General features: G+C 38.0%; 1 protein-coding gene across 3 annotated transcripts in view; it reads left to right on the top strand.

The window, feature by feature from the left end:
- Window positions 1-327: 327 nt before the first annotated feature.
- Window positions 328-10695, top strand: part of elmo1 (engulfment and cell motility 1 (ced-12 homolog, C. elegans)) — a 226214-nt gene continuing 215846 nt past the window's right edge. For all 3 annotated transcript variants that reach the window (XM_030147280.1, XM_030147281.1, XM_030147277.1), the window contains exon 1: window positions 328-448. The gene's annotated coding sequence lies outside the window, so the exon portion shown is untranslated. The remainder of the gene's footprint in view (window positions 449-10695) is intronic.

The raw sequence follows: 10695 nt of genomic DNA, 5'->3' as shown, positions 1-10695 counted from the left end.
CACACCCACTCTCCCCTATTAAACAATGCAGTCAAAACACTTCCTAAAGTCTACCATGTGACTTTTTTTTTTTTTTTTTTAATTTCATTTTTAATCCTTATTATTCTGATTGCATCTTATAGTATCTGCATTTGCACCAACAGTGGATGACAGACTGAGTGCATCTTGGCTCCCCACGCGTGTATCCTCTGGTGTGGCATCTCCAAGCCAGCCAGCAGACGGCAGAAGAAAAGAGGAAGTGGAAACATCAGCACTATCTCCACGGCAGAGAGAGAGAGAGAGAGAGAGAGAGAGAGAGAGAGAGAGAGAGAGAGAGAGAGAGAGAGAGAGAGAGAGTGACACACGCGTCCCTCCTGCACATACACATACACACACATATACACAAACACACACACACAAACTCCGGACATCAGCTCTCGTAGTGGCAGAAGTGTCCTCGCCTCTCCAGGTTGGTTAAAGCATGTTTTATTTCTCTTTTATTTTCTTGCAGTGAATGTTGTCGTGGAAGCTGCACTCTTCCCTCGCGTGGAAGTGGAAATGTTGTGGATTCCGCGGTGTTTGGAGCCGCTGGTTTCTGTTTAACACCGCAGGGCAGGACAAAAAAAAAAAAAAAAAAAAGAAAAAAAGAAAGAAAAAACCAAAAAGCAGCCCGTGTTTGTGTTGCCTTTAGTGTGTGTTGTGTTAGTGTCAGTGTGGACTTTACTGAAGTGGCCTTAAACGGCTGTGGGCGCTGCTCTTTTATTTCCAATGCGTGTCTGCTACAAGCATCGCAGCCCACTCCGCGTCCACATACACGCACATACACACAGATAGTGGACACATTGAACTGCGGTGGGAATAAACTACCGCTGAATCCATTCTTTTCAGTCCTGCTTTGTGAGACAAGTGATGCGGATTGAAGTTGTGTTTTTGCTGCAGCTGCACGAGCCGATGCTGTTCCCGGTTTGTTTCTTCGGCGCATGTTGTTCGCGTGGTGCGTTCACAGACGCTGGTGTTTCTCCTCCAGAGCTAATTAAAGAGCTGCTCTTAACGGGGTTTAGGTTCTGACTGCAGCCCGGATCGGTGGCCTGTGATTAGTAAAGGGTAAAGAGAAGGGAAAGCAAGCCAGAAAATGGTTTTAAACTCTGCTACATGACAGAAAAAAAAGACAGATCTGCAACAGTCCCAACCATCCTCAGACCTCTGAAGGGCTCCTTTACCTTTAGGCAGAACTAGTGACCAACTGTCTTTATTGGAGGTTCCCTAAAGTTTTCATCAGATTATTGTATTCTTAGGTTTCATCTTCCTCTTTTATTTTGAATGCACAATATGTATTATATATTCTCTTTAGAGTCAAAAAAAAAAAAAAATCTGCATAAGCATGCTAGATTTCAAAAAATATTCCAAGGCACACTGTAGGGTCATTCCATATGAAATCAACAGATTTTAAGAAAATTTCCCACCTGACCCTCTCAGATTTCAATAGATTTATCTAATGAATATGATGATTAGTTCTTGTGTAATGAGTGGCCAAAAGTAGCATTTTAGAAGTTTGCGATGGATAAAATCTCAAATTTGTCATTCTCTGCAACATGCAATTATAAATTTGAAGTAAATATTTTCACATTTCTTAGGACTATAGATTCCTGTGAAATGATTCTGAAAATTTCAGACCTCTAGCTCTTGTTGTTCAGAAGTTATAGAAGCCTGAAAATAGCCAAAAGTCTTAATTTTGGTCGCAATTTTAGGGTACCCCCTACTGACTTCACATGGTCATAACTTTGGAGCTATTTACAATTAAGCTTTGAAATTTTGGATTTTTCCATCATATATAATGTACTAGAAATATGTAAAAATTTTGAAAAATCTGAGAGGGTCAGGTGGGGACCACTTGATGAAATTACATGGAATGACCCTGTAGGATTTTTGTAAAAATAAAATGCCTTATTAGTTCATGGCAATCTTTTAGAATACAGCCAATGCGTTGCGACCTCTGGTCTTCATCATGTATTAGATTGTCCATGTGTCTCATTGAATCTGGATCATGGCTGTTTTATCATGTATAACTACAAGCAGGCAGGTAAATATTTACCTAGAAAGTGCATGAAAAACAAAACAATAGGACAAGAGTCTGTACTGTAAACAGCTGCATCTTTTCAAAACCAATCTGTGTGACTCACCTCTGTACATAAATATTACAATGACAAAACAGGAAGCCTTCTGTGGTGCATTAGAAGTAGAGGTGTGAGGATCCACTATAGCTTCATGATTCATATTGATTATGACGTCCACATCATGATGCAGCGGGAAATTTCTGCTGCACGTTTGTGTATGTGCATTCATATACACTGGTATATCATCCAGTATCAGCCTTGTTGACTCACTTCAGCTATCTTCAAAGGAGATTTCACTGATGGCATCGGCTGATGTTTATCCATTGTGTGTATAAAAGGCTGTTTAAAAAAATTTCTAGGTCTAAAGATTGATTTTGAAGACACTCAAAGAATGCGGTGAAAGCCTGGGAGACTTGAAAACACTTCAGTTGTTTTGTTTCATAATGAAGGTTTTTCTGTTTCTATGGTAGAAAAGAAAAATAAATGACAAAAATAAATATTGGCCAAAAATGTAATAATTTGCACACCCTTGGGTGCCTGTTTTAAAGTACCAGAAGCTCTTCAAACACAAATTGTAACAACTTATTGGCATTGCACATCACAAATAAGGCTGAACAACATTTAAAGCAGTGCTTGCCAACCTTCACTCAGCCAAAAATTCCATAACAGGTATTCAGCATTTTTAGATTAGTGGTCTAACAGGACTTCTGTCCCTGCTCTTGACTTAGTTTACGGACTGTACAAAGTCAGCCAAATGACAAAGTGCTTTATCTGATTGCTGGTATTAGGATGGGTAAATACATGATTGATGGTTAATTACTCATTGCTGCTTAGAGTCTGTCGGATGCTACTGTGGTTTATTGTTCTACTCCCTACTTTGTCAAATTAGCAGCATGGCAGCTCCCATAATTGTGATATTGTGGATTTACTTTTCTGTAGTGACATGAAACAGCATCAGGTCAGGTATCTAAAGGAGAGAGCTGCAGAAAGAATGGATATATCTTTACAGTCTGGTACTTTTTTTTTTGGAAGCATCTTTGATCATGACCAGTTCAGCCAAAACTGTTTTTCATTCTCAACTATTAAGAAACATTGTCAGTGGTTTGCAGGAAAAATCAAATCTATTATCCACCTCCAGCTACTGCATTATAGCACAGACACCTCCTTAGTCATCATTTTCCAAACTCCTGCTTTTATTTGACCCTCTACCGTCAGTCCTGGGGGGCTAGATGTCTATTGACCCCACATTGGCAACTTCTGCTCCATGTTTCCTCCACTACCGTCAGTTCATCATAGACTGGCTCAGATCTTGGAGTCGTGGTGTGGTAAGCCCATGCAGCTCTTGTCTAGTCTCATCGCTGTCCCTGTGAAGCCCCCCAGGCAGCCTCTGATAGAGTGAGAGCCCATTTACATGCCCTGTTAGCCAGCAAAGACATCACTGTTGTGATGGAACAGCACGCATGCCAGTGTTACAATGTCAACTTGACAGTAAGCACTGGCAAACACAGCTTCGATGCAAAATTCAGAGACACACACACACACGCACACAAGAGGTGGTGTTCTGTTGCAAGTGGGTTCTTGTGAGCATCATAAAGGATGTGAAGTAGTGTGTGTATTTCTTTTGCATTGTGAGGCTTTATGTTAACTGTGTGAACTCCATCTGAGTACAGTGTGACAAGTACGAAGGCTATAGATGTGGATGTTACTGCAGAATTGGATGGTTTTTCAAGCCAGTCTGGTCTGGCACTGCATCAGCAGCCAAGGAACGCAATTCCAAACCAAACCACTAACTTAATGTACTGTCCTATTTAACTGGTATGTGATGTTCAGTGAGTATGCATGTGTGTGTCTGAGTTCAGCTTTGACCAGTAGTTGTCCAGTTCAGAAGTGAAGTGTGCCAAAAGCCTTGTATTTCAGTTTTACAGCCACCCAAGGGACGTATATGCCAGAAGGAATGCACACACATGCGAAATCAAGTTTTATTAGCCTCAGCAAACCTCTATTTCTTGTTACCTTGCTTGCCCAAATAAATATATGTTCTTTCTTATCCCTACAGGGTTTTTTTAAAAAAAAATCAGCGATAGAAATGTTGCAATATGAGAGCAAATAAAAAGTAGAAAAAAGTAAAATACAGCAGCCTTGACTTGCAATAGAAATCATAAGGCATTAAAAAAAAAAGTGATGGAATTAAATGTGAGCTCTTTGGTCTTTTTTGTTTTAAATACTGCAACATAATCCAGAAAATCAGATTAGTGGAAGGAAGCAGTGCTCAGAGTGAGTGTGTGTTACTTTTTTAGAGCCTGCTCTCACTTATTCAGTTGCATCACATATGAGATCCTGGTGGTGTGTATCAGTTTGACACTGCCTACTGTTTCTGGCATCCTCTCACCTCCTGAAGTGTAACCTCGCCAATTCCCGATCTGCGTTACCCTCCGTGACAGTGCTGCCTCCTTCCCCTTACAGCTTGTTATCAGTCTCTCATTAGCTTACTCTCTTTTACGCACTTTCTCACACTTGCTTTCACGGTGTGCCTCCTATTTTAGTTTTTCCTCTACACCCCTCTCCTCTGCTCTCACTCCCTTTGGGAAATGGAGGTATGTAAATCGTTTTCTCCTTGATGTATACCCATTCTCCTATCTGTTCATCTTAATGAACTCATTTCCTCCTCCTGTTTCCTAAATGTCCAGAAATGCTGCATCAAAGAAACATTATAAAGTTTGGCAGCGGACTGCAGCGAAGGTTAGCTAGCTATCGCCAGCCTGACAGGTCATGATGCAATACAATACAATACCATAAACACCCCCCCCCAGTGAAAGAAGGAGTGATACCACAGGTCATTCCTGGCCACAGCCATCAGACTCAGTTCACTGTAACCCCCTCACCCCCCATATCACACCATGTGCATGTGCAACCACGATGTAAATAGCATCACATTTTTAATTCTAATTCTTTGTTTATATAAATATCTATATAATTACCAAATTTTTGACTTTTCTATTATGTTTAATTTCTCATTCATTTTGGTCTTTTTCTCTGCATTTACTTGTTTTATGTCACTGCTGCTATCAGTAGTCGCTTTTCCATTGGACATCTGCGCAAAACTTTGCCGATATTTACTGAATGTCGAAAAAACAAGTGTGTAATGTCGTTTTTCCATTAAATCACAAATGCGATGATTTGTTTATTTATTATCGCAAAATGACACAAGAAGTCATTCCATAAACATGGCGACGAACGTAAATATGGTGTTGATTTACAGATATATTCATTATTATTATATATTACCCCTCTATCTCGTACTAAATTAAAAAATGATCAGGTTTCCTGGTTGTGTCCACACATACCACGACATGTTTCTTCTTCTTCTTCGCTTGTTGTAACATTCGTCAGCATCTGATTTTTCAATTCACCTGACTCTAGTTGCGAAAAAAGGTCTTTCCATTACAGTTTTGCGTAATATACCATTTGTGCTATGCCCGAAAAACCACCTCTTGCCAGCGCAAAAACTTTTAATTGGAAAATGAGACTTTTGGCAAAATTGTAATTTTTCCGTTAGGTAAATTTTTATGTGCAAGTTATATTTGCGCAATTTGAGGGTTAATGGAAAAGCAACCTGTGAAATTTCTCCATGATGGGATAGATCTTATCTTATCTTATCTTATCTTATCTTATCTTATCTTATCTTATCTTATCTTATCTTATCTTATCTTATCTTATCTTATCTTATCTTTTATTGTTCCCTTGGAGAAATTTTCCTTGAGCATAGTGAATTCCATAACCAATAACTCACAAATTGAAACACACCATATAAATAAATACAACATAAACAGTGCCTCATAGGTGGAGAGTGGATAGACTTTGCACAGGCTACATTTAGCACATCTGTTGCATCAACATTAGTAAAGTTACAGTCAATGTGAGTGGAAATCACAAAATAAGTCATAGTTTTTAAAAGCGTTTTCTACCTTGCACATATTAAACACTTTTAACATAAGAAAAGCATGTACTTATTTCATTAAAAAAAATCTTTCAAAATCTTATCTTTTGCAACTAGTAAAACCCAATAATAACATCAGGATATTTTATTCTGAAATGTTGGGTAACAGGAAGCAGTATTTCTGAACATGTCCAGAACAAATGGGGTTTCTGGCACAGTTTGGGTAGCGACACTGTCCCTGCTGAATTATGTGTCTGGTACAGCATCAGTATTCCAGAAACACAGATTTAAACTCATCTCTGGAACAAATGATGTAATGTACACCCATTCTGCTACACTGGTCTACAACAAAATACTTCCACAATAAATATGGAGAAACTTTACCACAGTTGGGTCACTTCTAAAGACAAATGAAGTCAAAGACAGCATTGTGTAAGAATGTGAAATTCTCTGAATTAAAGAGAGAGTGGATATAAAGCATGGTGGATGTTTGAGTCTGGGCTGCAGTTCTACTTAAAAACACTGGACATTAGAATACATTCACCTGTCGCATTACTTCTAATGTCAAATTTATACTAAAATTTATATTTGTATTTATATTATATTAATTTATATTTAAAATTTATATTTATTCTACAGTATAATTCACATAAACCTATGTATATGCGTAATGACACTTTATCATATGTCTTGAAAACATTACCCAAACAACACTTGTCGTTTATTTTCCACTTCATGTTATCAAAGTATGTACGGTTTATCACATTTTATCCAAAAAGTTGTTGAGTGTTGTCATCTGTTCATCTTAATAAACCTATTTCCTTCATTTCTTTCCTAAAAGTTCAGAATTGTAGCGTTAAATAAACACCAAAAAAGTTTCAAAGTTTCTTCTTCTTCTTTTTTTTTTTTTTTTTTTTACAGTCATGCAGTCTAATCAGCTAACATTAGCCACTGAGCTGTTCACCACTGGTCTGTTCAGTCTGAGGAGAGAGAACTAAATAAGATGAAGTTCTGCTGAAAAACCATTAAGATTTTGGGGTTTTGGGGAAACAAAGGACATGTTTAGGTATCCTATCTGTTTTGCTTACTTTGGATTTATTTTAAAAATAGGTGTGTCTGGCTCAGTAAAATGCATAATTATGTCTAGAAAATCATTTCAGACCATGTTCAGTGATACATGACTCAGTTGCTGAAGCACAAACAGCAATATCAAGCATCTCTAAACTTAATCCCTTTTAGTATGTAACTCTTTTGTATTAATAGTGACATGATTTACTCAACTGGAAAGAAGGAACAAATACTTAAGATCATAATAACAGACATTTGTAAATAAGACATGTTTAGGTGATCAGTTTGGATGTTCCATTCACTACTGCTTGTAATGTATAAATGTTTTACTTTCGTAGTTTGCCTTTAAATTGAACATCTTGCCCTCCTCATGGATTCTAAGGCTTGATATATTTTATGTATAAATATAGTGTGTTTAACATGTTTCAAGCAATAGAATCTACAAGGTGGACGAGAATGTTATTTTAGATTTTAAAAGTCAAACTTCATGGTTTTGCTGTATTTTCCAACATGATATTCAAATGACTTCAGGTCAAAGGTTTGGTGTTTTGGTGTTCGGCCATTATATGGAGGTGGATATGTATTAAAGGCACTATTTAAGTATTATATGCATGAATGATATAGAAGTTGATATAATTGTGTAAGAGCTTTGATTATAAAATATTACAATATTGCTGGTGCAAGGTGCTGGCAAATAGAGGTGAGTTCAGCTGCTGCTGTAGCAACACCTGGAGGTTTAGATAGTTGGAGAAGATCAATATATGGCATCATAAGATGGAGCCTTGGAATCAAAAATTCAACTATTTCTGAGTAAGTCTATGAAAGTGGGCCAGGTAGGTATAGAAAGGAGACAAACCCTTTCAATTAATAAAGGAATGTAGTTATTCTTATTTGTAATTATTACCATATATTAGTGATATGAAGAAAAACGTGTATTTGAATATGTTATCTTGCCACGTGTTTAAAACGAACAAAAAACGAATCAAATTAAATGTGGTGCATATTTTGTGGTGAATTACTGGTGACAGGAAGTACTCATTTTGTGCATGACCAGTACAGACTGGTTGACTGGTTGGTGACAAAGGAGGATAGTGATGATAGGATAGTGATAGTTCCTACAGAATTCTTTTGTCTGGCAAAGTATCAGCAGTCAATGAATGCAAGTTTGGACTCAGTCTTTCTTACAAATCACTAACTAAATGTATTTTATGTCTGTTCTGTTTGCTATCCATCTTCATGAATTCCTTTGCTCTGTTTCCTTCCTAAAAGCTCTAAATTGCAGTATTAGAGGAACACCTGAAACTACCTGAAATGTCACATTTTGCTTGTGGTGAAAAGAATGTACGTATATAAAAAAAAAAAAACACTTGCCGTTTTAATGTACTGGTATCCATGCCAGCTGTACTGTATGTGCTGGTTACTCCTGTCCTTTGGCAACTTGAGGTTACATTAATTTGCAGTTTCAAATGAGATGAATGTTGCCTTGCATAATTGCTCCCTGTGGTACCGAGTTAATTAAAACAGCAGGTATGCTCTGAAGGTGCGATGGGAAGGTGCCAGATAGTCAGACAGACATAGGTGGGTGAGAAGAAATCTCACAGTCACTGCTGCTATGTTCTGCTCTTTAGTCGTCTGATTGTTGCCTAAGGCTAAACTCGGGGCCAAGCAACTGCAATAAACACAAAAAAAAACTGATGGAGACCTATTGTTTTCTGTGAAGACTCATTTCTTAACAGCTACAAAAGAGAATTTGCTCACGAATGAATGACAACCTTTTACCCTGTGCTTCTATAACTGTATGCTTTGTTCCTCGGGCGTAGGGTCCGTCCATTCTTAGAATATGAATTGGCTGAAGTGCTGGAGCATCTGCGGGCCTGTTTTTCAGCCGAAGTCTAGACTTCATGCGGAGTGAAGCAGCCCTAGATGACCCAGAAACTGATACGATTCCCTGTGTGTGCTCGCTCTGCCCGCTGCATTCCAGCTGTGGTGCTGCCGCAGAGCTCTGTAAATATTGAGTGAGAGGTTAGCCAGCTCTCCTGCTCTGTGTGTGTCTGTGTGTTTGTGGTATTTAGCATCTCCCAGTTTGTGAGCCTCCTATCCCAGTAGGGTCAATGGTTTGGCTCTCGGTCAAACCAGTATATCCCCATTCCAGCTGTTCCAGAGGCTTGATCTCACAGTGAACCAGCTGTACATCAGAAGTTGGGTGCTTAGTTGAGAGTGGAAGTTTTGCGTCTTTTCCGGGCTGATTGCAGCTGTTGTAGGATTGTGTGAATGTGTCATGGTGTGTTAACATCATACAGGGTGTGATTTATGGCGTGTGTGCATATGTGCTGCAGAGATTTGCAGATTTTTCAGTGCCGCGCTGCTGTGTCAGTTTGTGCTTTTTTCGACAAGGCCATTTTCACAGTAGCTGCACGCTGGTGTCAGAACGACCCAGGTGCTAAACACAGTTTTTCTGCAGCTGTAACCTAATTATAGGCCTTTCCCTGATGTGTGTGTGTGTGTGTGTGTGTGTGTGTGTGTGTGTGTGTGTGTGTGTGTGTGTGTGCAAATGCATATGTCTCTCGGCCCTGGTGGTATGTAAAAGCATGGGTCATCGCTTCATGTGCATGTTGCGGTTCATATGGCCAGTCGCTGTCTATCACCTGTTAATCCACCCATAGGTCTGTGGCCTTTCTCCTATTTCTTCTACATCATGAACAGAGTGAATTTTTACCCCGCCCCCCAAAGGGGAAGCAAAGGGTATTGTTTTTGGTTCGGTTTGTTTCTTTGCTTGTTTGTTAACACTTGAGAAGCAAAACTATTGGTTGAATTCATACCAAATTGGGTTTATAGATCGCCAGGGACCCAGAATAGATGTGATTACATTTGGGAAAAGTAGGTCAAAGTTCAGTTTTTTAACCCTTTCATGCATGTTGGTCACTACAGTGGACAGCTATTCTACATCTGTTTTCTAATATATTTATGGGTTTAGTTGTTTAAGTTCAATATGAGTTAACACAGTGGACACTTTTGCACCATCCCATACACTGACATTCTTACCATTACTATAACTTTGCTGTTCTTGATAAACCTGATCTGCAGTGACATGTTTGAGTGGAAATCAATTGCTAATAAAAATTGTGCATATGATAAAATGTGAGAAAACATTAGATTAGCTGCATTAAAAATGTTTTGATTTTGCATATCACTTTCTGACATTCAAAAATTAAACACATGGTGTCCAGCAGAGTGGACATTTTTGGAACTCCACAAAAAATTATGATGGTAGATTTGTTTCTTTATTGCTTTAACCAAAAAAAATAAAATAATAATAATAAAAAAAAAAAAAATCCATTAAAAAAAAAAAATCACTTCAATCAAAGAAAAAAAGTGTTCAAATGCAATTTTTTGGATCTTTTTTTTTTTTTTTTTTTTTTTGCATTCAAACACTTTTTTTTTTTCCAAAGCAATAAAGAAACAAATCTACCTTAATAAAAAAAAAGAGGTTTATTAAAAAAAAAATTCAGTTGCATTGTTTTTTCATGCCTAAAGAGGAATAAAAGCACTCAGGAAAAAAATCTCGACTAAGGTTCTCATAATTCATGAATGAAAGGG

The sequence above is a fragment of the Sphaeramia orbicularis genome, chromosome 11 (assembly GCF_902148855.1).
Source record: "Sphaeramia orbicularis chromosome 11, fSphaOr1.1, whole genome shotgun sequence".
Lineage (NCBI taxonomy): Eukaryota > Metazoa > Chordata > Actinopteri > Kurtiformes > Apogonidae > Sphaeramia > Sphaeramia orbicularis.
This window is presented reverse-complemented; position numbering and strand designations above follow the sequence as displayed.